At 35.4% G+C, this 27518-nt stretch overlaps 1 protein-coding gene across 1 annotated transcript in view; it reads right to left on the reverse strand.

Annotated features, from left to right (window-relative positions):
• Nucleotides 1-27518, reverse strand: part of ACVR2A (activin A receptor, type IIA) — a 104948-nt gene that overhangs the window by 73234 nt on the left and 4196 nt on the right. The window lies entirely within an intron of this gene.

Genomic DNA, 27518 nt, shown 5'->3' on the forward strand with positions numbered 1-27518 from the left:
GATTCTCTGTATCAATAGTTAAGAAATGAGTAAAAAAAAACAGCATGATAAATTTAACACTACCAGTTGTAATCAAGGATCAAAGTTATAGCAGAACACAGACAAGACACAGGAACAGAACACAGACAACATAGTCTAGACTAGCCCCCTTCAGAAAGCTTTCATATAAACATCAGTATAGCATATCACTCATATTTAGCCTACAAATTTTATTAAGTTCACAAAGATAACCTTCATTTGAAATGTCATGTTTACTTCGCTCATAATCAATAATTGATAAGTTTGACTGTGTGAACAAATAAACTATTTTCTAACATGCAACCACTTATAAGATATTAATAAAATGAGAAAAACTCCTATTTACTAAGCTAAGACTAAGAGGAACCTTTTATATTCTGGAGTATGACAGATTACCTTGGAAAAGTTGAACTAAAGAACATTAAATAAAGTTAAACTCTTTACTTTTAAATCCAGTAGTGGAAGAGAGTTAAATTAACAAAGTTACATATCCTTATGTTCTTTGTGAATCTGCATGTCATCCTTGCCCAGAGGCCATGCTAATGTTTTCTATACAGTTCCAATTTTAGTATATATGTTGCCAAAGCCAGCACCTTGTTTATGTTCTACTAAAATAAATGTCATGAAAAGAACTGTGACTTTTGTTAGCCTACCTTGAATGCCATTCCACCATTTCTTCTATGTCCTCCTACACAGAAATGTTTATATCCATCATTCTCTTAAAAAACAAAGATCCATAGAACCGTAACAATTATTGGGGCTGTTCCCAGTCTTCTATTTGTGAGATTTAAACATGAGGCAAAAAATTCTTACTAGTGTAGGCCACTGAAAGATACTAAAAAAAATCAAAGAGTTTAAATAATAAGGCACTTTCCTCCATGTTAAAAGCTACTTCTGGAATACCAGAAACTAAGTAAGGCTACAGCTGGCCAATTTTTAGGTTCAGGTCTATTCAGTGCATGGAAGCCTGGGATCAAGATGTGTATGGAAGAAAGTAAAAGAATTTAGAGACACAGCAGCTTTAATAATAATGCTACCACTATTGACCTTTTTCATACTCAGTGATGCATTTAACTGCACTGAGGAGATGGGGAAAGAACAGGAGGAAAGGATAGGAGGATGGAGACAAGATATAGTTGAAAAGACATGGGAAACAATGACGTCCATCAGAGTTGTTCTCAGTTAAGCAGCTGGCTTGCAGATGAGTCGGGGGTCAATAATTCTAATCCCTGGCCTTTCACTAAATTTGAAGGTCAATTCCTGGTGGAATTCACACACATACTCTTCCCGCTTATAACTTATACCTACCTGTTCCAACTTCCAATTAAAACGAATTTTGCTTTTTAAAACAAATTAAAAAGAGGGAACAGCTGCAGTAAAATTAGAGCCTAAGAGGAACTTACATATCTAGAGGTATTAAAAGCCTCATAAATTTGATATAGAGAATGACAGTGATAGGCTGATGAGAATTATATCTCTAGGTATCACACAGTCCAAGATTTCATCCTTTAATATTAGCATTTTTAAAATATAAGTAAGCAACTTATGGTAAATACCTCACACTTGAAGAGAGGTTTTGGTGTAAATACCTAAGAGAAAAGGCAGAACCACTGTTATAAATAAAAAGAATGGGTTTTATCAAACCAAATTTTAATTTTTTTGCTTACTTTAGTACCTCAGTATTTAAAATTTTCTTTTATAAGCTCCTGCATTCATTTTATACTGTATAATAAAAAGGGAAAGCAAAAGTCAGAGAGAGAGACCAAAAAAAACGAGATAAATTAAAAGAAGAACAGAAATAATAGTGAGTAGATTGTTTAAATGAGAAACAGGAAAAAGGACCAAAAACTGAGGATCATCCACGGGAGTGAAGGCAAGGCCAGTATTAATCAATCCTTTTAAGAGGCAAATACTAGTACTGTAGAAGATGTCTGCAAAAGCACAGTACTAGGCACACAATAAAGCTTGATAGTTTTTCTTAACAGAAGTACACTCACTGCCTGTCTATTCTATTTCTGCTTCCCTATTTATTTTGCCACATAATCTTAACAGTTTTTCTCTAATGGCTGGTAATGTTTCTGGATTCCTGAAATTAACCTAAAAGGGAAGGCTGAGAAATATAAACTCCTTTGACAGCCAGCCATATCCTGTGATTTTTCCTTTTTTATAAAAATGTTTTCTGTAATACTAAACAGTTGTAACCTGCAGGTGGTGGGTCTGTCCCTTTGTTTGGCATCAGTATTAATATCATCCTGAGTTCCTATGGAAAATATACACAAACATACATGAAGTTCTGATGTGCAACAATTATACATTCATTTTCAAGCTGGAAGCATACTACTCCTAATTTATGTTATATAGCCAGTGCTTATAATTTATGCTTCTGGAGACAGTAAGAAACAGAGAGCAATTATTTCTCAATGTGCAAAACCTCCAACAAAAATCACCAAAATGCTGGTTTCCAGGCCTGTTCCAGGCCCACTAAATCAAATTCTCTAAAAGTGTCATGTTTGGGCTTTTGCATTTTTAATAAGCCACTTTTTTTTTTTATTTCCAAAGGGAAATAAAAAGAGATTCTATTAAGTTATGTGTACAGATTAAATAAAAATGTTTTCTAAGGCTGAAACACTGTTAACTAACACTAAGTAGTTACAGTGCTCAATTTAGTTTGCCTCTCTGGAAATGGAGAAAATGGAGGTTTATACTTTATCCCCAGAAAGTATCCTCATGTTGGGGTGGCTTTATGTTCTGGGTTGGTTTTGTTTGTTTGTTGTTGAGGGAAGAAGGGGTTAATTGATGGAAAGAGTATTAAAGGTAGACTACATATAATCCTTAAATAGGACAATCTACTTTAAACAATTAAGACAGGCCGGGCGCGGTGGCTCACGCCTGTAAGCCACCTAGCTCTCTGGGAGGCCGAGGCGGGCGGATTGTTTGAGCTCAGGAGTTCGAAACCAGCCTGAGCAAGAGCGAGACCCTGTCTCTACTAAAAATTAGAAAGAAATTAATCGGACAACTAAAAATATATATAGAAAAAATTAGCCGGGCATGGTGGCACATGCCTGTAGTCCCAGCTACTCGGGAGGCTGAGGCAGGAGGATGGCTTGAGCCCAGGAGTTTGAGGTTGCTGTGAGCTAAGCTGACGCCATGGCACTCTAGCCCGGGCAACACAGTGAGACTCTGTCTCAAAAAAAAAAAAAAAAAAAAAAACACAAAAAACAATTAAGAGTCACAGAGATTGTGAAAAAAAATATTTAAAATACTGACACATCCCGTACTACTAAATTTAAAAATTAGAACAGATAATAGTCTTTCTTTCAAATTATATATTCATCTGGTTTGAACATCTATAATCCTTAGCCTCTATGCAACTGATAGAAGCAAAAATTTAAGTGGGGATGAGGGAGATAAAAATAAGCTCATAATTTTGTGAGTAGGAAATCTGGCATCAAACACTACTTAATGGGCCAGATGCGGTGGCTCACGCCTGTAGTCGCAGCACTTTGGGAGGCCCAGGTGGGAGAATGACTTGAGGCCAGTTCAAGACCTCTTCTCTCCAAAAACCAAATTTTTTTATAATTAGCCAGGCATGCTAGCACCCACCTGCAGTCCCAGCTACTGTGGAGGCTGAGGCAAGAGGATCATGACTTGAGCCCAGAAGTTTGAGGTTATAATGAGCTATAATCATGCCATTGCACTCCAGCCCGAGTGACAGAGCAAGACTCTGTCTCTAAAAAACAAACAAACAAAAAACACTACTTAATGAGAACTGTGATCCACCAAGATTCACTTAGTAGAGAAATCATTATAGAAAAGAGTCAATGCCCTTTAGATATCACAATCTACAGGAGTCCAGAATTTAAATATCTTTTCACTTAAACCTATTTTTACAAACTTAAAACATCTTATTTGATCCTCACAACAATCCTACAGGGTAAACAGGAATAGGTGTCATTATTCCTATCCAACTCCTACTCTAGACCTTTAATATTACGAGTAAATTCATACTTTAACCAAACCAGATCTTAGAATCACTCTTTCTAGTGGTTCTCCAACTGGATGTGATGTGCAAAAGCTATACTTACGTGCAAAAAGCAAACTTCTTGGGTCTACCCTCAGAGATCGATTCAGTAGGTCTAAGGTAGAGCCCAAAAATATGCATTTGTATCCAGCATCCAAAGTAATTCTAATCCTTGGAGGTCTTCATACCACAGTTTGAGAAACACTCAATTTAATCCCAGCCGAGTCCCAAGGAAACAAAGTGATTAGGTCATTATATGGTGGAGCTGGGACTCAATCCCAGACTTCTGTTCTCATTTTCACTACCAACACCAATCACAAAACAAGGCTTAGAAAGTTCTTTTTTCACTTAATAGGAATTATGTGTAAAGAAATTTCCATCAACTTTACTAATCAAGAGGCTTCACTAAGCTAAAATCTGAAAACTGATTTAAGGGGTAATAGCTTAGAAGATGTGGTATGAACATGTGTTCCAAGAAAACATGATGACAACTCCTTTTTCCCTCTGGATGTCCCAACTAAGAGGAATAACAGGAAGATGTGTCATACTAGTCAAGGTCACTACATGCATAATCTAATCTAATCCATATAATTCTATGAAGTAGATACTATTTCTGCCCATTTTGTGGATGAAGAACTTGAGGCTTGGATGGTTGTAATTTACCAAGGAATACAAAGTTAAGTGGTCAGGTCAAGACTGGACTAAAGTTAAAAGAATGAGCTCTTAACCACACTATGTACTGTGGCCAAGGTCCCTATCACTAGGTCCTCTTAGTCACTGTCTAAGCAATAAATTCTGATATAGTATTCTGCATAATCTTTCATTCACTCTTAAGTCACCAAGAACTTTGTCCAGTTCTCCATAAAAATCAATCATTTACCTCAGGCTCTTCCTCTCTACTATATTAGCATAAATTATCCTCTGCACCTCCTTGCTATCCACATTATTCCTCTGCGATCAATATTATCTGCTGATCTCAATGGCTTCTCTTGGGTGCCATTATGAATAACTACCTCTCTCCTCCAAACTATGTAATGACGTAGCCTAGGCTAAAAAGCCCTTGGTTGAGAAAGATGTTTTTCTAAAATGATAATCACTTCTGTGTTCTTCTAGAATATTGGTCATTAGCAAGTTCTGCCATTTCCTATTTTCATCTTGTGAATCTCTGCTGTTCTCATCTTCTAAATGGTTTCACCATCATCTACCAAAGCTCTGTTTCACACCAGTTTCTGACTCTCTCCCAAAACTACATACACACTATTTTGTATAGAATTTCCTTCACAAGGTCTATCTTAGAGATTCATATTTGCTCCTCTTGTGCTTTCCCCACTTTGCTGGCATCGTCAAAATTTCACCAAATGCTCTAGATTTCAGCTGTCCAATACAGTAGCCAGTAGCCATGTGTGGTTACTGAGGCCTAGAAATATGGCTAATCTGAATTTAGATGTGCCGTAAATGTAAAATATAACTGGATTACAAAGACTTAGTACCAAAAAAAACCTCATTAATAATTGTCATATTGATAAATAATTTTCATATTGATTACATGTTGAAATGAAAGTTTGAATATACTATGTTAAATAAATTACTAAAATTAATTTCACTTTTTTAAAAAAGTTTTAATGTGGCTACTAAATTTTAGAAAATCTAAAATTTCATATTATGGTTTTTATTTGTGGCTTGCATTACATTTCTTTTGCAGCACTGCTCTAGACACTCCATAGTCCTCTAAGTTTGACAGGTCCCATGGCCTCATTACAACACACGCCATATGAGGCCTACTGTATCTGTTCAATCATCTCCTCAAAGGTATATCACTTAGTTCATCCAATAAAAAAATCCAAAACAATGTTTCATCACAAATAATATATGTGTGCATTTCAAGGAGCATCATAAGCTACCATGAATGTCTTAAAACTACAAGTCACCTGTCAAATAAATGGGCTGTTCCAAGGCACATAAACCACCTTGCCTATCCTAGAAATAGTCCTACTCTGTACTTGGAAATTATTCTCTGAAACTCTTCTTATTGCTTTCTCTCCTGTGTATTTAAAAGGTACCTCCAAGAAAGTAAAGTAATTTTCCTTCTAACAAAGGAAAATCCTAGAAACTACAGAAAGTCGAGTATAACTTCTATTGCTAAACTATCTATATAAAACCAAATGCGTATAAGATGCTGGGAGTTAGAAGATAAGTTATTAAGGAAAAATATCATTATAATTTTCAGAAAGGATGCATTTAAGCATCTACTACAAACCTTGCTCAACCAGACAACCTGGGGACCATCAACTTAGAAGTCATGGTCATATAATAACACTTAATGTCAAAGAAAGAGGTCAAACCAATACTACTTTAATTGTGTGAGGCAAGGAATGTGTCAATGACAACTTTCTTGAATTTGCAGAAGGGGCAGAGATAAACCAAAACATCAGATAAAAAACCATGGTAGTCTGTTGTTGTCAGACTGGAAAAGGAGCAAGAGCAAGCAGGAGGGAAGGAGAGGGAGAGGTGTCTGTTGAGAAATACTCTGAAAATATCAAGTACAACACAATGCAAACTATCAATGCTTTAAATCAACTACACAATATGTTGAATATGCACAAAATCAACTTTCCATAATAAGCTTTTTACATCAAAGCATGGTTTACTTTTAACTGGGCTTTACATAACATGTTTAATGTGGAAAAAGTAATGTATGACTTCTTTTTAGTGGATGCAAAACTGGTAGGTGGAACATATTTAAGAAGTTAGGTATCAATCATTAAAATTTTACTGTGCTGGAATAAACACATATCAAACCATGGGCTCCAAGTTTTCAATGCTAATTCAGAAGAGGAAATGGGAAGTGTGTTATCAAGTTTGCCACTATGTTGGGTGAAATAATTTGCATCAGAGAGTAAGCAACCCCAACCATCACAAATAAGAGTCCCTAATACGTAAGGCACTCGACAAATTGTTTGTCTTCTACTCATGCCAAAGACCAATGAACAAACAAAATCAAGTCATAAGGAATGCAAATGGGACAAAGAAATAAGAGAATGAGCAGAAAAATTAATAAGATGTCAATTTAAAGAAGAGCGAGAAGATGACATTTAAGCAGCTCTTTGGGTGACCCCAAAAAGCAGGAGGCAAGTTCGTCTTTAAAATGAAATCTTAACAGATGGCTTAAGGAGGGGACTTAGTACTTGGAATATTTATATAATGAGTTTTTCAATATATATCTGCTCAATTCCATTGAAACTAAAAAGGCAATACAAGGCATAAAAGCAGCTACATTTTTGCTTGCTAGGACTTACAGCAAACAGCATGGTTTTTTACTTTGTTATTGTTCACAAAATATTGACGTATCAGATGTAAAAAATGTATTTATAAATAGATACATGATATATACATAAATGCAGAGGCACTTAGGCTAGATATTCTATAAATTTTCTTATTTGAGTAAAGTCCTGACCTGACCTAAAAAGCAGAGCAAATTAAATTATTTCTTGATGTCCCTTCAGGTCCTTAGAATTTAAGTATCAAAACACAAAGAAAATGATCAGCAGGAGGTAAGTGCAGAAGAAAGCTTATTTAATAAGTAATTTAATTAGTATTAATATATTAACTCATTGGCATTTACTCAACATTGTCAAAAGGAAGGAAAAAAAAATTTCTTCCTAACAAATGTTTAACATCAAAAAAAGAAAAAACCCAACAAGTATTAGAACCAGAGGACTTTTGACACAGGAGGGTAGGCACCTTTCTACACATGAGTTTTGGGCATAGGAGAGAAGACTGAGCTTCAGACAATAACCATATCTAAATGCTCAGAGTATGCAAAACATTATGGAAACACACCAAAAGAAAAAGTTGAGTCTTTTTATGCCCTTGGGGAATCTGCAATCCATTTTGAATATCAAACATATCAAAAATTTTAAAATTATTGAAAACAATTTGTGTGCTTATTGGCAAAGTATATGAGGAATGTGAAGAAAGACTAGAAAGGATAAAAAGGATTAATTGGAAAAGGCTTCACAGAAGAAGCAGTATATGAAAAAGATTCTAGCTATATTTGGAAAGTATAAAAAGAAGTATATAAAGAAGGAAGAGGGTACTCAGAGAAAAGAATGGCACATATGCAGAAAGCAGTCTGTACTGAGAAGTAATGAAAAAGGAAACTCATTAAAAGGGAAGAAGGAAAAAACGGGGTCGTCTTCACGATACAGTCACTGGATTAAACAAGAGAATGAAATGAGATACGTCAGGGTAAACAGTTCTTGCAACTAAAAGACTTGTGACAATTTATCTATGGTATTCAGAGTCACTGCATAGTGACTTTATAGATGAGCAGGCCTGAAGGTATAAGGGTTAAAGCATAAATCTCCAATATTTAGTGTCAACTCCATCATGGGCAGCCCATAGGGTACTAGAGAGGCCAAAGAATAGTATACAATATGACATCTATTCCCAAGACTCAAAAGCCTTAACAAGAAAAATCAGAAGTGGTATGGTAAATTTAGCATTCTGGCAAGGTATACTTTATCCAAAGACTAATTCAAAAAAGGGCAGATATGTATAGTTATTTGAGATGAAAAGTAACAAGATGACCAAGTAGAATATTAAAGGGAAGAAGAAATAAGCCAATATTTAATTTGATGTTATGCTATGTGAGAGTACCACACAACTACTGGGCATTTCTGAATACTGAAGGTTTTTTTACACTTCAGACATTTTTTGCTTTAGAGAGAACACACTCATATTTATACCCTCTCACACCGATACATACCCTCTTCTCACATACTTCACACACACCCCCACATCTTCCTCTTACATACCCCTCACACCTTCACATGTCCCACATAACTTTCATCCCCTCCTCTCACACTTCCCCATAAACAACCACATCCCCACACACTCTCTCTCTGTGGGTTTGTGCACCCACAAACACCCTACCAACTCTTTATATTCAATGCCCTACATAATTAATCTGGCAATAATTTACCCTATCAACCTTATCTTCCAAGCCAGTTCTAATCCCTACACTGCAAATATGCCATTCTCATTGTCCCAACCTATCTTAGTTCATGCTCCTATCCTCGCCTCCCTGCCCCCAACCTCTCACTCCCCACCACAACCACTTTCCCAGCCATCTAAATTTTAACTCATCATTCATGGTTCACTAAAGTCCCATTTCCTTCATGAAGCTTTCCAGGCTACTTTGCCTCTTGATTTTTCTTTGTCCTGGATTTCTTAGTTACTCAGCTGGTATTCAGCTGGTTTCTCATGCAATTTAGCATTTAAATATAAACTATATTGTAACATTTACTGTTGATTTATATATAGAACTCTCTCTTCAACTAGAGCATAAGCACAGGCCACAGCTTTCTGTTTTCTCTACAGCAACACAATAAAAGACACATCCCTTTTGAATGGCTGTTACCCTATAAGCTATTCCCCTCTTTAACCTAATCTTGTCTAATAGTTCCCCAAACATATTCAATCCCTGGATTTCTCTCCACAGCTTCACAATATCACATTTAAACACACCCACACACAACTAAGAGGGTCTTGCAATCATAAATTGGATATTGGCTTAAGGGAATAAGCAAAAGGCAAGGAAGAACAGTCAATCTCCCTTATGAATAATGCAAAATCGATTTTAACATTTTTACAAATACCTGGAAAAGCATATATATATCAAAACCTTCAGATTTACAGATTTCAACAAGCAATTCTGAGCAGCAAGTTACCAAGCCAAAAGGGAGCAAATTTAGAAAGCTCTCTAAGGGATATAAAAATAGGTGAATATTAGAATATTTTCTATTGTTAAAGGAAAAATAATGCAAAATGCTATATTAAATGATTAGCTCTGAGGAAAAAAACTCTAGAAAATCATCAAGGACTGTTTTTAAAGATATGAAAAAGACAAAAGGCACGTATATATCCAAAAAGGGCAACATGTGATGATCTTTAGGAAGGGAACTAAACAAAAAACAAAAACAAGAAACAGGAATTACTAAAACCTTGCACAAAAAAAAGCAAGTTATCCACATTTGATACTTCCAGAAAATACGGAGCATTTCCTCAAAATTCAAAAGTTGGTGTTACTTTCCAGTTTAACAATCCACAAGGGCTGCCCATTGCTACAGGGGGAAAAAGGAAAAAAAAAAAACTTAAAACGCGGCCTCCAAGACTCCATTTCACCTGTACCCAAACTTACTTTTCTAACCTTATATGCCATTACATTTTCTACCTCTTCTCCCCAGTCTACAAGGAGTATCCAGCATATCTATAAATATTATCATACTTATTGCCTCAATGCTCTTGCATATGCTAGCCACTCTGCATAGAATCATCTTCCCCATAAAAGGCAACTTGGTGAAATCCTACCATTCTTCCCATGTCCAGTCAAATCTCACTATCTCCATGTACTACTCTCTTCACACCTTAATGAACATGAACCACTTTTAGAGCCTCAGTCTAAATCATTCCCTTACCCACACTACTTTGAGGGAATAGTAATGGATTTTGTTATTAACTCTCCTGTTTTCACAGTCACTTCTCTCTCTCTGGATTTAATGTTTGATACCATTTTGTTGGCCATGACATTGGCACCCCTGGGCAAACTCTGCCTGAGGTTATGTGTCCTCAAGCCTTGGGGAACTTGTCCTTACTAAGCTGGGAGCACACTCACCAGGCTTGGCAGAGACAACATAAAATACTCCTCCCACTTTATTTATCTGGTGAACTCCTAATCATCCTTCAAGATCACCTTAAGCATCACTGCAGAAAATCTTACTTCCAAAGTGAACTAGGCCACATTTTTCTTCAAGCCCAGGGCACTCTAATACAGACATGGTATGGTGCATAATTGCTAGTTTACTAATCATTCTCCTCCAACTAGGCTGTGAATCCTCTAGGGTAAAGACTTGTGTCTTATCCATCTCCATAGTCGCAGTCCTGACATATACTTAATGTTTGCTGGATGACTAATAAATAAGTCTGGAGCCCAAGAGGGAGATCAGAGTCAGCACTGTAACTCTGGACATCTACATTTAGTTAAAAACTAAAGGTGAGACGTGATTACTTAAGCAGGGAAGGGTATATAAAATTCCATAAGGATTAAATTATTGAGGAACAGCAACACAAAAACAATGGACAGAATGAATATTGAGGTGGTGAGGGGCTGTAGTCAGAAGAACTGGGAGAGTAAAGAGACAAAAGAATTTCAAGAAGGAACAGACAGAAAATAGCATCAAACATATAGAAAAGTCAAGTTGTAACCAAATATAGTTAATGAGAGTCCTTTAGGCAATTACAAAATCATTAATCTTGGAGAGAATTAGGTCACTTACTCAAGGTTAACAGTGGGTTGAATAGAGAACAAACAGTATAGATGTGGACCCATTTCAAGAAGTTGGAGAGTGAGAGAATAAAAGGAGACTCTTTCACATTAATTTATTCAACAAATATTTGTTGAGCACTGGACACCTGGATTGCAGTGATAAACATGAGGACCATAATCCTGATCCTCATAGTGCTTTTATTTTAGCAACAATAAATTAAGGAAGAAACAAGGCCCAGAAGGACTCAAAAAGACTATATCAAGTAGAATCTGAAATGCATCTCTCACCTACTGAAGTTCTAGAAGATAACCAAAGCCTCCAAAAAAAGAAATGACACTTGGTGCCAGACATCATTAATTTTAGTAGTCAATGTGCCAAATGTTTTTATATTGCATTTTCAGTTTTATAATGTATATTATGTTTAGATGTAAGGTTTATCATTCCAAAGTGATTAGTTTCTTAGACAACTAAAGATTCTATATTCCTTTGTAAGCTCTATGAGTACCTGACACACTGAGAAGCACACAGTAGGTACCACTTAAATGTTGGTTGATTTCAGCAACTAAATGGATTATTGTTTAATTATAATGGAAATTATAACTAACTGGATTAGAATATGACAATAATAGTTTTTCTATAAACCCAGTCACTTAAATTCAAATCATGGATTCATTACTTGTTTCCACTACTTATTTGCCACCTTTTCTTCATATTCCCTAGTCTAAAAAACACAGAAATAAGGGATTTTCTTTTCTTCCTATTCTCTTCATCATATTTCAGTTTCTGCAAGCTAACCAATACTTTAAAAGTTATAGTAACAGAAAATTGAGGTCATTGGATTTGGAAAAACAAAGTGTGTGTTATATCTTTTTATCAATCTGTCTTGATATGAACATGGGGAAAGGAACCACAAATTCTAATGCCAGAACCATTCATAATTATCTAACATGTTCTTCCTTGCCACCCAGCATAGGTAACAGGCACCAAGTAAACAATTAATGACCACTATCATTAAATTATTTTCTAAATATGAGTCAAAAGAACATACATTTGTTTCCTCTACATGAGCAAATTTCAATTAATTCAATTTCTCTGAATCAAGGTATAATCATTTTAAGAAGATGCATTTACTTTGAATATTTGATTCACTAATTACTCAAGTGGTGATCACAGCAAATGAATCCTGACCTAGTTCTGATTGTGGCTATTATATAACCAAATGGAACAACTTCTGTTGCTCAGTCTTTAAACAGCTGGGGACAAACAATTACAACTGACTCTTGAACAACATGCATTTGAACTGCAGCAGTCCACTACTAGTATGTGGATTTTCTTCCATCTGAGACAGCAAAACCAACTCCTCCCCCTCCTCCTCCTCAGCCCACTCAGTGTGAAAACACTGAGGATGAAGACCTTTATGATGATCCACCTCCGCTTAATGAACAGTAAATATACTTTCTCTTCCTTATGATTTTCTTAATATTTTCTTCTCTGGCTTTCTTATTGTAAGAAGACAGTATGCAATGCATATAACATACAAAATATGTGTTAATTGACTCTGTTATTGGTAAGGCTTCTACTCAACAGTAAGCTATTAGTAATTAAGTTTTGGTAGAGTCAAAAGTTATTCTGGGATTTTCGAGTGTGGGTGTGGGGGTCAGCACCCCTCTTCCCCATGTTGTTCGAAGGTCAACTGTACTTTCATTTCAGAGGTAGAGAGAGCTCTACTGTATCAGTCACAGGAACTATAGTAAACTATCAACATCTGAACTAGGTAGCTCAGCATTTTTTACCACAGCATAGGTTTCAAGGGGTGCTAGCAACAGCAACTGCTGTTAGGGTGGGGCTAGGGGTAGAGAACCTTGGGAGAATGGGTTCAAAGAAAGTCACACTGCCCTGGAATTAGTAATTCATATTTTAATATATGTTTTAGAATATTTGATTCTATAGAAAGATTTAAGCCCTGCAGACCCTGACTCTGCTAATTCTTAGTTACATAGCCTCAGGCAAGTTACTGAGTCTCAGTTTCCTCATATATAAAATGGGAATAATATTTATTTTGTAGGGCAAGTCATGAGTGGTGGTTGTTAATGGTAGTTTTAACAAATGGTAATCATTAGTAATATTATTGTTATACATAACAGTTAGGCTGTGACTTAACTGGCCAGTTACAATTGTAATAATGTAATAATGTAAGAATGTAAAGAAATGTAATAATGTAAAATTCTGGCACAGGTGGAATGAGACAGATCTAACAATGGCCCATCAGGAAAACAATTTTAAACATTCTTAATCAAAAGCAAAAGTGATGGAGAAAAACACTTTTGCAGCAATCAAGGGCAGGATTTACCTACAAATTTCCCTCAGGCAACAATTAACACATACAGATTTATGGCTGCCATCAAGCTAGCCAAACAAGATCAAAACAACATCTGCCCTAGAATTAGAGCCGACTTGGTGCTTCCTATTGCTGTATTACTACTTCCCAATCCTCAGGCTCTCAACATAGGTTTCTCAAAGTGTGGTACAAAGACTATCTGCAAAACAACCAACTCTATAAAATACTGCAAACATTTCCCCCACTAAGGGTAGGAAAAGGTGAAGAACGACTCTCTAAAAGCCAGTAAGCATTTTTTACTTCTACAAAAGAACACTAAATTGGAAAGTCAGGGTTGTAGTTCTAAGCTCAACCAATTCGTCACTGTAGGCAAATTATATTATCTCAGGGTTTGAGTTAAAACAAGCAAACAAAACACAGAGACTATTTCAAACAGATTCAAATAGGATCAAACAGAAACAGACATGGAATCACTTAGAAAACTATAAAGCATTAGTAAATGGATGATATTTTCCCAAAAAATGCTGATATTTAGATGCTGAGGAAATAAAACAAGATACATTTTTGGAACTTTCAGTTATTCCCCTAACATACCCACTCCTCTTTATCTCATTTTGGAAAGAAGGTTTTGAGGTGCTCTCACTTGAGAATACAGGTTGAGTATACCTTATCCGAAATGCTTGGGATCAGAAGTGTTTCAGATTTCAGATTTTTTCAGATTTTGGAATATCGGCAGCATACCAGTTAAGTATCCCAAATCTTTTTTTGGTTTTTTTTTTTTGTTTTTTTTTTTTTGAGACTCGGTCTCACTCTGTTGCTCAGGCTAGCGTGCCGTGGCATCAGCCTAGCTCACAGCAACCTCAAACTCCTGTGCTCAAGCAAGCCTCCTGCCTCCCCAGTAGCTGGGACTATGGGCGCACACCACTAGGCCTGGCTAATATTTTCTGTTTTTAGTTGCCTGGCTAATTTTTTTTCTATCCTTTTTTTTTTTAGTAGAGACGGGGTCTCGCTCTTGCTCAGGCTGGTCTCGAACTCCTGACCTCGAGTGATCCTCTCGCCTCAGCCTCCCAGAGTGTTATGATTACAGGCGTGAGCCACTGCGCCCAGCCAGTATCCCAAATCTGAAAATCCAAAATCTGAACGAGCATTTCCTTTGAGTGTCATGTTGTCACTCGAAAAAACTTTCAAATTTTGAAGCATTTCAGATTTTGGGCTTTGGGATGCTCAACCTGTATACTACTAAATGACATATTATTCCACTCTATTTTACAGTTTTCTAAAAAGATCCCCCCCAAAAAAATCTTTATATAAAACAATTACCACTAAATTACATAATTGAAAAATGTTAGTATTCTTCCCTGAACACCAACTGATGTTCTAAAATTAAACCAGAATCAAATAAATATAAATATTATAAATAAAACAAACACTGCATCCTAAACAAAGGATGGCCATCTGCAAAGGTACAGTTTCTCACTAAATATACTAGAATGCCCCCGGTTAGAATGCCCTAGGTATTAGATTCACTACACTGTAACTTGTTCATATTCAATAAATAGTTCAGAGATAGAAATAGTTCAGAGCTAGACACTGGTAGGCAATAACAAGCAGCATCAGCAATTTATATTTACTGAGTTATTTAGAATGCTACAAGTGAGAAATCATTGAAAGCACTTTACAAATATCAACTCACTTATACTTTATAATAACTGTATAAGGTAGGTACCCTTATTATCTCCACTTTCCAGACGAGGACCAGGTAATCTGGCTTCAAAACTCTTAATCTACATTGAACACTAATTTAACACTGAATCTTGAAAGAACTTAGGGTCAGCTGGTAAACAAACACATTAACAAGCAATTATAATACAGGATTAACAAGCAATTATAATACAGGATGGTAAGCAATACTGTAGAGGTAAGTGACAGGGCTAAAAGATATTAAGTCTAAGCCTTTCATATGCTACTACGTAGTTGAAACTCATTCCGTATAAATCAGTAATTCCCACTGCAAAAGGAAGAACCCCAACTTAGCCAGGGAAAGATGAACACATTTTTATAAGGGCCTGTCATCTTTCCATTCAATTAACCAGGTATCTATTCGTCAACTATGGTTTTGTTACTTTTCTAGTGAATAGCCTTCCCATCAATCTTCCCCCCCCTGGACAATTCCAAATCAAATCAGAAATCAGAATCAGCATAAATTAGGTTTTACCATCCTTGCCAACTCAAAATATAAGAGAAACAGAGATGTCTTAAAGACATGATTATTATGATTTTTCCATACTTAAAATGGGTAACTGACTGGACTAAGTGTTGCTAAGATAAACTTCCCCTTAATACAACTTTTAAAAGAACTACTTTCAATTAGCATATCAAAGCTACAAGTCTCCAAAGCCAAGACTTCCACTTGTAACACAATTAATAGCAGGCCCTGTCTTACCTACATCCACTTGTAAATGGCCATCTGGGAACTGCCAACCCATGGGGGGAGCCAAGCGGCCCTGCTACGTGGGTTTCCCTCCTCATTCCCCTTTCAGGTTAAGACATAATTATATTGCTCTTCCTCACCAAACCTCATCCTCAATCCCTTGCTATTTCTAACATGAGTTAAGAGCCCAACTGGTGGTGATGTATAAAGGAGCAGGACTAGAAGTAAGGCTGCTGCGGGCTGGGGATGTGAAGGAGAAATTCCTCCTCTCTTTCACATTGTTGTCATTCTTCATATAGTGTTCACAACCACTTTCTTCACACTTTTCCAGTGGCCCTGTCCTATCACTGAAGCCAATAACTCGTTTCTAGAAATCTGGTGAGCTGTCACCAACTGAGATAATTTTTGTCCTCTGAAACACAAAGGAAATCATACATACCTTCTGTCCCTACAGGGAAAATAACATAGTATAATGGAAGAAGCACATATTCTAAAATAAGGTGAGCTTCTGTTCGAATCTCAGTTGTGAAGCTTATTAGCCATATGACCCTGTTTTCTCATCTGTAAAATAGTTAACTATCTCATATGGGAGCTCAGTACCAGAAACACACTGCAGCAAGCAATCAAAAGGCTTCCTTTATATTTTTCATTTGTCTCTCGGATACGAGAAGGAAAAAAAAAAATCTAAGTATCCCAAACTCTTAGAACACAGCCTTTCAAACTTTTCTAACCACAAACCACAGTAAGAAATACATTTTTCATTGTGACCCAGTAATATATACATATAATCACACACATAACTCAAGTTTCACAAAACTGTCCTTTACTATGTGTGACTCATTTTAATATTTTCTATTTTCTTTCTTTTTTGGTAGTGGTGACCCTCTACATTGATTTCATGACCCTTGAATGTGTTGTGACCTGCAGTTTGAAAAGAAACTACCCTGCACTCTCTCTTTCCACTTTTCTCCTCCTTTGGCCTCCCTTTAATCACATACACAAAGCTCTTTTTAATCTTGTTACCATGTGACCCTACAGAAGTCCCTAGAAGCAGGGTACTTCCTAGGGTGTAAAGCCCAGCAAGTAGGAGAGAGACATCAGGGAAGAAAGTAATTCTGATAGTGCTAACGTAGAGGAGAGTCTGTGTTTCTTCTGGTTCAAGAAGAAACACTAAATCCATTTTCCCTCAAAGACAGTATTATTCCATGAGGTAAAGTTGTACTGATGGAATAAAACACTGGAGATAAAACAGGCTTGTGGATGGGTCTGGGAACTTAATTAACACATATGACAGTGATTCTATAAGAAAATGCTCCTGAGGTTCTAACCAAAGTTTTTTAAATGTAATATATTTCTAAGATGGGGGAGAGATATCACCTATACAATGTTCAAAGAATAGCAAACTACAGCCCACAGGTCAAATCCAGGCTGGGATCTGTTTTTATACAGCCCTGAACAATGGTTTTTACATTTTCAAATGGTTGAAAAAAATCAAAAGGACAATAATATTTTGTGACACATGAAAATAATATGAAAATCAAATTTCAGTGTCCACAAATAAAGTTTTACTGGAACACAGTCATACTGATTTATTTACATATTGTCTATGACTGCTTTTTTGTTACAGCTGAATTACTGCAAAAGGGATTGCCTAAAATACTTACTATCTGGCCTTTTTCTAAGAAACGTTTGTAAACCCCTGTCCTAAGCACTTGAAAGCATTCAACGTTAACTCACAAATATTTGTTAAACATCTATTATGTGCTAGGCACTGAGGAAACTACAGTGAATAAGTAAGATATGGTCCCTCTCATAAATATTAATGGAAGGCAAGTGAAAAAAAAGTTCAGAATACTAAAAAGCAATTAGTTTGTTGTAGGAACTACCAGAGAGCCAGTATAGCAAAAGATGAGGTTGAAAAGGGGCCATATTATGTAGTACCTTTAAGGTCACTGTAAGGAATAAATATTCCTCTAATATCGTATATTTGGTGTAGGGAATTAACCTCTTTATTTATAGACAATCTAAAGATAAATGTCTACCCATTAAGAATTACAAATTCTTAATTAGAAGTGTTGTTATAGTTCACTTGAACCCTTCCTATTGTTCTCTACTCCATGAAAAACATTATTGTATTAATTACAAATATTTGGTATAACATTTCAAAATTTTAAAAGTTACATGTATATGTTCATGTGAGTGTGCCTGGGTTTGTGTATGTAGCTTTTGATCCTCACTAAAATCTTGTAAGGTAGGCATTATAAATTCTACTTTAGGGATGAAGAAACTAAGGTTATGGGATTTTTCCAAGTTCACATGGCATATTACACCACAGTACAGAGAGGCACAACACTCAAGTATTCTCCCTGCAGAATGTTTGTTCCTTCTAGTATACTAGCCCAAGAATTGTATAATTAATTACTTTCACCAAATTTGAAGATAAAGGAAGTTCTTAGAGCTGCTTTTTTGGAAAACCATTCTTGCCAACAAACAGCTACATTTGTATAAAACAACATTAGCTTTTATTTTTACTAACTAACCCTTTCTGGCAAATCACATGTGGCAGCACTAGAAAATTTTATAATCTACAACAGAGTAGGCTCATCTACTTTTCTGTTCTCTGGCTTAGTGAGCTGATTTCCTTCCATATCACAGATACAAAGCTAGGTATTAATTTGTAAAAACACTGCTTAACTCAGGGCTGTTAAATATATGTTGCTAGACTAACTAGAAACTACAATTCTTGATGTGGGAATATTCTTGGGCTACCATAGTGAAAGGTAAGATCTGTGGGTAAAAGATCAAAACTACCCTTCACTGATTCAAAAGGGAAAAAAAGTGTAACTACATTCTTTTTCTCTCTTTTACTCCATCCTTAAGAAGTGAAGATCAGCTTGAACAATTTATTTTTCGTAAGAATCCTTCTGATACAGCAAGTTACAGGAGAAAATAGTACCTGACAATCTGTTAGGCCCTCTAAGCAGCTGAAGCCTCCTAATTTAATTGACTATTATTTCTAGCCCTCTCAACTAATAAGCAACCTCTATTTACATTTTTAAAAAAATATATAATTAGCAATTAATTTCCTAATTCAACACCCAAGCCAGGTTTATGTATCTCTAAAGAACTAAGGAAGAAAATAAGACTACAAGTTGAAATGTATTATATAATATTCATGTAAGAATAAAAGGATGGTCAATGCCTAGTCAATCATTTTTCTGGTCATTGGAAAAATGCTTTATTCTACTATTGAATACCTGCTAATCAAATTGCTTTATTATTACTATGCCTATCTTGTACAAGTTATTTTGCAACTGCCCTTACTCATTATTTATCATCATTCTTACTCTTTGACTTTTCATTTCCCCCCGTATCATTTTAAAGTATATTTATACAAGTTCATTTCAAGCTTTTTTTTAATTTCAGAATATTATGGGGGTACAAATACTTTGGTCACAAAAATTGCCTTTGCATTGCCCGAGTAAAAGCTACAAGCATGCCCATCCCCAAGACAGCTCACAAGGCACCCATGAGGTGTGAATTTACCCATCCCCTCCTCCCTCAAGTCTTAAATTAAACAAAATTAGCAAATTCTGTTCACTAATCCTAAAGTATGAAACTCCACTCAGAGGTTAAACAAAGCCTAGCAACCAGTTCTTTTTCTAGAACTACTTTACTTAAGGTAATAATAAATAAAATGGCCTATAATATTTACAGGTGGAACTGCACTTCTTTATAGAATGTGGCTTACCAAAGATAGATAGTTTTACCTGCTTCCAAAATGAAAGAAACCAAATGAAATGAGGTAGCCGCAATCACAATTTTTAAATTAGTAAATTTTAACATCTCTTCTGGTTTACCTCTGTGTAATAATGCAGTTTTTCCAAGTCAAAGATGATGCTGCTGAACTTCTGCCATAATAAAGGGCCGATTTCTCTGTGACAAGCACCACCTTCCCCCACCATCCGTTGAGGCTTGAAATCTTTCCAGACAAAATTATTCAAACTGACTACCTAGAGTTAGAGGCTGTAGCCCTGAATAAAACTAACAGTCCAAAGTATTAACTATTTATCCTTTTAGCCTTACTGTAAAACCTTGATAACCTGAAAAGATATCAAATTCCTAAGAATTAAGATACAAAATATGCTGAGTTTCCACTTCTAAATCTTCAACCACACTAACAACACAGCATATCACAAGTTTGAAACAATAAAATGGTGGTGATCTTATGAAAAAATAGGCATTTAACAAGGAGTAAAGACACAGTTTCAGAGAAAAATAGGAATGCTTATGTAACTAAGACTATAAATTACCAGAGATACAAAACCTAAAGACAGGAATTTGTCACCAAATTCAATAACCTCTAGTCTGTGTTTTATTATCTCTTTTTGAGGTTTGTTTTTGTGTTGTTTGAGACATTATATTCACAGTTCTCATGTTCACAAAAAGCCTATCCAGTTTAAGTAATGATTGGCAGGGGAAAAAAAACAGGGTGTCTAAAAAATACAAGAGGAAAACTGGTTACTGTAGCCAAGCTTTACAATCAGAGAATGTTCAAAGCTATAGGGACCTTGGAGAGTATCTAGTATCTCTACATTGATGCAGTAGGCTCCTAACTAACTGGTCTAACCTCTTCACTCCCATACACTTCCAATATGTTTTTCAGATAGCTGCCAAAGTGATCTTAACACATAACTCAGATCCAGCTCCTCCTCAAAACTCTTTGCTTCCCACTGCTCTATGCATTTTATTCTAACTCCTTCCACTATTAAAATCCTGCAAGATCTTGTCCCTATCTCTCCAGTCCCATCCCTGCATTCATTTCTTCAGGCAGCCAGTTAAATGTTAGGTTATTAAGTATGAAATGTCCAATTTCCTTAGTACTAAGTTTGACAGTTGGTATCTCTGACATTTCACTTTGAAACTTCCTGATTTATTTTTATTGTGAAGGTAGATCCTCATTCTTTCAAGTGCATGGTTTGGCTTGTGATTATCTTTCAAAAATTTTTTTAGAGCAATTTTTGTGAAACCACGGATAAGACAAAAACTCATCTTATTTTCAAATATGAGTTCTGTCCTGGAACCAATGCAGCACAGACAGCTCAAAATATCAATGAAGTGTTTTTGAAGGATGTGGCTAATGAACACACAACAAGGTGATAGTTTGAGAAGTTCTGTTCTGGTGATGTTAATCTTGAAAATGAGCCACATGGGCAACTTGAGACCAAAGTGGATAATGATGAACTGAAAGCTGTAGTGGAAGCGAATCCATCTCAACCTACAAGTGAATTAGCAACATGCATTGACGTTACTATTCCAATAGTATTGGACCATTTAAGACAAATTGGCAAGGTAAAGAAGCTAGATAGATGTGTTCCTCATGAATTTAATGAGTATCGGAAGAGAAATCATCTGGAAGCTTGCCTTTCTTTGCTGTTACGATATAAAGGTGAACCATTTCTACACCATAATTGTTACGTGTGATGAAAAATGGATTCTTTTTGACAACCACAAGTGTTTGGCACAATGGTTGGATAAAGGTGAACCGCCCAAACACAGTACAAAACCAAATATTCATCCAAAAAAGCTAACAGTGTCTGTTTGGTGGTCCAGCACTGGTAATATCCACTACAGCTTCATGAAATCTGGTCAATCGATTATAGCAGATATCTAGTGCAAGTAATGGAAAAAAATGATAAGGATGCTTGAGATTAAGCAGCTGTGACTGGTCAACAGAGACAGGCTAACCCTCTTGCAAGACTACATTGAACCACATATTGCACAAACAATGCTGTTCAAACTACAGAGGCTGGACTTGGAAACTCTCTGTCATCCACCATATTCACCAGACCTTGCACCAACTAACTACCACTTCTCCAGGCTTTGAACCACTTCTTGCAACGAAAAAATATTCAATTCTCACCAAGTTCTCCAAGCTTCTTCACTGCTGGCATAAAGAAGCTACCGTTAAGGTGGCAAAACTGTGTTGACAGTTTAGGTATACTTTAATTTTACTGCTTCTTGTTTGAGATATAATAAACTACACTTTCGATTCAGAATCGGACATTTCATATTTAATGACTGGATACTAACTGAGCTTCTGCTCTGTGTCAAAAATTGTGCCATGCCCTAGGGGTACTATGATGAACAAGTGAGATACCTCCCCTCATAGAACTTGCACTTTAGTAGTGTAAAAGACAAATAATAAATAGGTGAATAAATAAAATAAATAGAGATTGTGATATGTGATGTGAGCCAAACAGTGATCCTCTCAGCACTCAATTTCTGTCAGAGCACATATGACAATTCGTAATTATTTTATTCATTTGACTACTTATTTTACGACTATATGTTCCAGAAAGCATACTCACATCTGTCTTGTCCACTGCTGTATCCCAAGCACTTAGCATAGTGCCTAGCATGTAGTGCAATATCGATTTGTTAAATGAATGAATACCTATTTCATTCTCTTTAACTTAGGGATGAGTAAAGCAAAGTTGTAATGGTTGTCAAAGGTCAAAGAGGAAAGAGGAAATTTGAATGACTCAAGTTTTAGTCCAAAATATTATACCACATTCAAAATATTGACATCAGAGCTTAAACGGCTCTGTTTTCAAAGCTTAAAGTAGCTGGTACAGAAAAACAGACTTGAGATTTTTCAAAACTTTAATTCTACATAAAATATTTTAAAACACTTAAAGTTTAAGTTGTCCAAGAAAAATATTTTAAATTTCAACATATAAATAGAGATGAAGATTTACTCCAATGTTTCTTTTTAGTGCATGCTAGAACAATGAGACCTTAAAGAACTCTTTGTAAATAATCATGACATCTGAATGTTCTAGATATTTCCTGGCACCTATCTGGCACTCTATAATGATATTTTCTTTGGCTGGATCATTTAGTCAAAGTATTATTTCACATTAACTGATAAGTAATTTATTTATCTACAAATTTAAAAATATCCCAAGAACTGAATGTATATTTTTTAATGTTTTACATACTATATCCTTTTAAATGAGACTTACAGATAGATTAAAAACTAACATATGTACGTAAGATCTACTCTGGACCAGCTACTGTGTTACACGGCATATCATTTCATTTAATAACATCTTGGTTTACAAACTTAAAAAATTAATCTCAGAGTTTTAGAAACTTGCCAAGATCTCACAACTTGCCCATTCTCCTTTCTTGAAATAATGCCCTGGAACAAGCTTGATTTATCACATATAGTCATAAAGATGTAAAGAACAACAAATTTTTCCTAATAATGGTCTCATTTCTATAAAATATAAATTTTAAAGTTAATAATCAAAAATAGGATAAATTCTCCCTCCGAGCTTTGTAAATAGATACTTATTTGTATTATACTACATAAAGACTTGATTAGTTTTCAAAATCTTTTAAAAGGCAACCCCTCCCCACACGTACAGCCAGTCCTTCTAATCTAGTAACTATCTTCTTGCTTTACATTTATTTCCTTCAGCAACATTACGGAATAAAGTGATTCCCAGTGTGACTACAGCCAGCCAAAAAAAGAAAAACTGCATCTATCTAGTCCAAAAGAATGGTTATTGAAAGCTTTAGGCTTCAGGCATGAATAGCATATACCAAATTCAAAAAAGTATCTAAATTTACTTCTTTAGAATAGTACAACTTACTGTAAGGAAAATGCCTCACATAGATTCCAAAGAATATAATCTGGATGACCAGTATGAGTGATCACTGTAATTACTGAAATTTGACCATTATTTAAACACAAACAACATACTGAGCCACTAATACCTAGAATTCTTTAACTAGACATCACAAAGGAGACATATCCATCATACAATGTTGGCCCCTGTAAGAGACTATTACGTGCTCTGATGTTTTTTATGTACTCTTTTATTTTTCTAAATCTATGTCTGTATTTTCATTCATGCTTATCATTTAAATCCATATTATCTGTAAACTTCTTTAGTTATGAAAGCACTTCTTATTTTCTTCTGGCTCATTACTTCTTTATAAATTTTATTTAGTAGTGTAACCATTCTACCTTAATCTTCAAATTGCTTTTCTGTCTCATATTTTACATATATGTATTTAGGACATATATTAGGATCTGTATCATTCACTCCTACCTCTTCTCAGTTTTATTAATAATTACTTTTCATCTGGATTTAACTCCCTGAAAGTGAGATTGTCCTACTTCTTCAAGCAATTATGAACATTTTCTTCATCACATAAATCTCTTCCTTGGATTTAGTCCAAATTTCTCCAACCCAACTTTCCTTCCATCCATGGTCAAGTTTATTTCCAAATGCCCTTTGTGTTTCTGATGCTATTTTGTGCCTTTCCTTCATCTTAAGATAAATATTAACATATTTTTTAACCTCCTACTAAGATTTTTTTTTCCTAGTATTAGGATTTCTCCTCCAGCAAGTCATTCCTAAATTAAAAATTCTGAACTCCCCAAAATTAAAATCGAATTTTGTTTCAGGATCTTCATGTGTACTTAATTTATCCAACTAGTCCAAAAGACAGAAGAGCTTAGGGCAGATCCATGGTCTCCCTTGGGATGAGTTTTCCTTATATTCTGTACCCAGGCATGCATTCTCTATTGTAGATTAACTAATTACCATATTTTTCAGTGCACTTTTAGTTTCTTTCTCCACTGAGAGTATTTGGCAGAAAGAATAGGGGACTGTTGAACTAGACTAGTGTTTTTTTAGTCATTTACAATCCAATAGTTGGTCACTGAAGCAATCAATGGGTCATAATCAACATTTTTTAAGTGAAATAGAACATAAAAATAAATAAGTGCACACAGTTAAGAGTAAACAGTTTGAGAAACTTTTATTTCTGATACATACACACACATACTACCACTACTACTACATGAGAACTAAGTTATGACAGAATGTGTAAATCTTATTGTGGGTTATGAGCAAAAAAGTATGAAAGCCATGGAACTTGGAGAGATGTAAAATGCCTTCTAAATCTATATAATTCAAATCATATTTTAATTTTTTAAAAAAAATTTAAAGAACAGAACTTACAGATATCAAAACAGCCAGCAAAATCATTTTTTCTTAATAAAATGTCTTTATTGAACTCTAACCTTAAAATTATAGAATCATAAAGTTTTTAGAGTAGGGAAAAAAATTCAGAAATCATCTAATCCAAGTTAATCACTTTAATACATAAGAAGAAAATTCTGGCCCAGAGAAATGAAATAATTTCATTTCATTCATTCAATAAACATTCGCTGAGCACCTATTGTGTGCCAGGTTCTAGGAATGAATCTATAGATAAAGGGAAGATGTCTCCAAAGAAAGGAAACAGGAAAGTAAACATTTGTACAGTCAAAAGTGGAAATAGGCAAGCAAACCTCTGCAACAATTACTGAAATCAAGGTTTTTTACAAGGTGTTAGATGAACAGAAAGCAACTACTCAATCTGCGTTGGATGGCACAGAAAATGTTTCCAAAGAGGTGGCACTTCTCAGTCTTAAAACCAACAAGGAGTTAACCAAGTAAAGGAGGAAGAAATAAAGTACAAAGGCACCATACTGATATATAATAAAGGATGACACATTCAGGAAACTGCAAGTCAAGTTCGTATGGCTGGAATATATAATAGCACTCATGCTAAGGAGGAGCTGCAGCAGAATACCTAGCATTTATGTGCTGTTTAATCTTCATTCTCTGAGGTAGGCACCATTAATATCCCCATTTTGTAGATGAGAAAACTGAGGCACACAAAGATGACATGACTTGACCAAGGTTAAGTTGTAAAACCACAATTTAAACCAAGAAAATCTAATTCCAGAGTCTATACTCTTAACCACTATACCAAGAGGTTAGAGAAAACAGGCAGGAACCAAATGATTAAGGACCTTGTATGCCATTCTAAGACATTAGATTCCATGCTAAAGGTGACTCACAGTCAGTGAAAGATTTTAATCAAGAGTAACAATATTCAGATTTATTTTTAATGAGGTCACTCTGCCAACTATATGAATGGGCTGAAAAAAAGAGAAAGTAGTGACAGAGAACTGGCTAGTCTTAGCTAGAAAGGTACTATAATAATCAGGCAAAAGAAAATGATAGATGAGCTAGATAGTGGCAGCACTGGCACCAGAACCCAAGTCTACTAATCACCATGACCACATTCTTGGTCACCATCCATATGAACTTCCCAAGTTTTTCCCCTTAGGCCCACATTCTAACAGTTCGAGAAATCCAACCTTGAAGACAACAACATATTTCCTTTAAGTCTCTTTATTAAACAAAACCTGACCACTAGATGCATTGGTTATATGAAATTGACTAACAGAAATCTAGATGGAAAATAACTGAAAAATCAATTGATAACTACAGTAGTTTTCTTACCTTCTTGTCTTTCCTTCTCTTTCCTCTATATACTATTCCTGGAACTTTCATGTTCAATAGTCAATTTGAAATCAATGTTCTGTCTAGACATGACTGTTAAGACCTAACAGAATTAACTCTACCACAGAGCAGGTCTAATGTGGTCCTATCAGCGGCAATAAATATGCTCTCAGGTCTGGTCAAATTTTGAATGTTGAATGAGTAATAATAAAAGAGAGACTTTTTACAAACAACAAAGAATTAAGGAAAATCTTAACATTTAAAAAAAAAGAGGGGGCAATCTAAATAAAGTTCAAGCCATTTGATTCCAAAAGAGTAACAATACTCCCAGCGTGTGTGTCGCAGTCCAGAAACCAACAAATGAAAGATAGCAGAAAAGACTATGTGGTCAATTCTCAAGTATTCTAAATTCAATCCATTTTCACTTAAACCATGGGTGAGCCCTCTTGAGCCACCCTTGATGCTAAGCAACAACTGAGTTTTCCCAAGCAAGCAGCCTATGGTATAGAGAAATACAAAAGGGATACAGGAAGAAAAGGGTATAGAGAAAGAAGGGAGAAAAGTGGAAAGGGAACTATAATGAAAGGGAATGAAAGAAATGATGAGTTATAGAACAGAGAGCAAAAAGTGAAGGCATATCAGTGACCCTAGTATCCAAAGTTGCTAACTAACCTTACCTATGATCTGAGAGACACTATGACAACTGGCAACATACGAAAACATGAAAAGACAAATTTAAATCACAGATTTATGGAACATCAAAGACGAGAAAATAAGAATAGGATTTACAAAAGTAAAAATGCAACAAAATAAAGTCTTAGAATCTAAATGAACAATTTAGAGATTATTAAAATCTCATTTGGTTTATTTATGCTTCACTTCTCACAGTGAGCCTGATGAACCCAAAAGGTGAAAATGTCAGTAGTACCAGAGAGGAGAGTATGGGAGGTGCATTACAGAGACGCTATGAAGTTTATCTGCCTACTTTTTGTGGGAGGTAACT

Source organism: Propithecus coquereli, unplaced genomic scaffold (genome assembly GCF_000956105.1).
Source record: "Propithecus coquereli isolate 6110/MARCELLA unplaced genomic scaffold, Pcoq_1.0 Scaffold118, whole genome shotgun sequence".
Lineage (NCBI taxonomy): Eukaryota > Metazoa > Chordata > Mammalia > Primates > Indriidae > Propithecus > Propithecus coquereli.